A 2,354-nucleotide genomic window follows, 5' to 3' on the forward strand; every position below is an offset into this window, starting at 1 on the left:
GCTCTCCCTGCTCCTCTTCCTCCTGGTTCCCACTTTTCCAGCTGATCTGGTGGCTGTGCTCTCCCTTTTCCAAAGCTGGACCTGTCCACCCTGGAAAAACTTGGCTCTCTTGGATGTGTGGCCTGAGGGTTTGGAGCCTGCAGGGAATATTTATCCAAAAAACCAAGGAATATTTATCCAGCAAAAGCTTTGGAGCCTGGCAGCGCCGGAAGGGAACTGAGAGGTTTTGAGGGAAGCCTGGATCCGTCCGATCTGGATGAAGGGAGTTTCCCAGCCTGGGCACGGACAGGACAGGAGAGGTCAGGGTGCAGATGGGACTTAGATCCGGCTTTTCTTTGGATATCAGGAAAAGGTTCTTCCCTCAGAGCCGGTGGGGCACTGGAACAGCTCCCCAGGGAATGGCCACATTCCCAAGGCTGCCAGAGCTCCAGGAGCGCTTGGACAGGGACAGGGTGGGATTGCTTGGGTGTCCTGGGCAGGAGTTGGATCAATGATCCCAGTGGGTCCCTTCCCACTTGGGAATTCCTTGATTCCATGATCCAACAGCTCCTGTGCCCATATTAGGCTGCCAGGTTTCTCCAGCTCCTGCCTTCCTCTTATTCCCAGCTGTTTTCATGGATACCAGACCGGGCTGTTCTCCCAAGAGCCGGATCCTCCAGCTCTGCTGGAGCAGCTCGGCTCAAATTTAAACTCAGCTCCAGGGAATGCTCCTGGAATCACCCCAGGCACTTCCCCATCCAGGAGGTCTCTTCTGGCTCCCGTTCCTTGTTTCGTGGTTTAAGGATCAATTCATGGCACATCCCATGGCTGGACCTTCCCAATTAATGGGATAAAGTGAGGAAGAGGAGACGAGGTGGGAAAGGAGGAAAATGTCCTCAAGGAGAGGGCAGAGTCAGGAAAAACGGGAAGAGATCTCCCAGCTCTGGTCCTTCCTCTGGGAAGAGGCACAAAGGGATTGAGGGTTGGGATCTTCCCAAGGGTGGTGGGTGTAGGATGAACCGGGATCTGTCCCCTGGAAGAACAGGAAGATTCCTGACAGGTGGAATTCCTTCAAGGAAATGAGCCGTGGGAATGCTGCTCCCTGCTCCCAGCAAAAAGCAGTGATTACAATGTCCTTTTATCCATGGATAATTCACCAGTAACGGGATCTTTAACTGGAATCTGGCCAGGAGAGGCTGCTCCTGACTCCCTGCCGTGGCTCCAGAATCCCTGTGGATTCGGGAGATCCCCATGGGTGAAATCCTAAAGGACAAAGCCAAGAGGAGCAGCAGGAGGATTTGTGGAACTGGAGATGATCCATGCTCAATCCCGTATTAGACCGCAGAAAATCCACGGGAAGAGCACTTCTGGAGGCTGGGTGGAATCTCCCGTGTCTAATACGGATTCAAACTTTGTTGGAAGTTTCTGCTGACGTGGGATCAGCATCAGGATGCTCCCTCCTCCACCCCAAATTTTCCAGAATCCAGGTGGGATGTGCTGGAGCAGCAGCAGCTTCTCCGGAGATCGGTTCTTCGGGAAAGAGGGAGAAGGCCGGGTATTGGCAAAGGAGCGCTCCGGCTGCTGTGGCAGCAGCTCAGGTTCCGCGGGGCCGCGGATCCTCATGGAATATTCATGTGGAGACGGTGTCAGCTCTCCGCCAGCCCCCGCTTCCCACCGGCGCCGTCGGGAGCGTGGCGGGAGCAGCGGAGGGATCGGGAAGATCCCACAGAACTCCCGCTCCGCCCACGGAGGAGGCTCGGAGGGATCCCCCATCCCTGCTCCGTCCCCTCGGGCACTGGGATGGCCGTTCCACCATAGAGGTGCCGCCATTCCCGGCTCAGCTCTTCCAGAACCTTCTCCTGCAGGGCTGGGTGAAGGTAGAAGCTGGGATGGGAAGGGGGAGGTGTTTGGGATTGGGCAGGGCTCCCCCAGCTGGGAAAAGGGACGGGTGGGGATTGGGAAGGGGTTGGGGATCGGGATGAGCCACTCGGAAGCTGCTCCAGAACATTTGGGATGGCTCCGTCCTCATCCTCATCCTGTTCCTTCACTTCTCCTCCGCACCTGCCAAGTGCCGCCAAAATCGGCCAAAATCCACTGCTTTGGAATTTATTTCTTTGTCTCTTTTTTCCTGTTATTCCTCTTTTTCTCCTTTTTTCCTGTTTTTTTTCCCTCTTTTCCTCCCCTTCCTTTTCCTGGTGCTTTTTCCTGTTCCTTTGGAGGTTTTTTCCCTGCTTTATCCTCAGCATGTTTTAATCCTGACAGGATTTTTCCGCATGTTTTTTCTTTCCTTTATTTTTTCTTCCCTTTTTTTTTTTTTTCCTTCAGCCGGGAAAAGGGACGGGTGGGGGGGGGGGGAGGGGGGGGGGGGGGGGGGG

The 2,354-nt window shown here is 54.9% G+C and overlaps 1 protein-coding gene across 3 annotated transcripts in view; it reads left to right on the forward strand.

Annotated features, from left to right (window-relative positions):
- The window catches only part of OTOF (otoferlin), a 71,733-nt gene that overhangs the window by 29,392 nt on the left and 39,987 nt on the right, over nt 1-2,354 (forward strand). The gene's annotated exons all lie outside the window — the stretch shown is intronic.

This window comes from Corvus kubaryi, unplaced genomic scaffold (assembly GCF_017639235.1).
Source record: "Corvus kubaryi isolate FWS band 111438036 unplaced genomic scaffold, C.kubaryi_AGA036_p1.0 36863, whole genome shotgun sequence".
Classification (NCBI taxonomy): domain Eukaryota; kingdom Metazoa; phylum Chordata; class Aves; order Passeriformes; family Corvidae; genus Corvus; species Corvus kubaryi.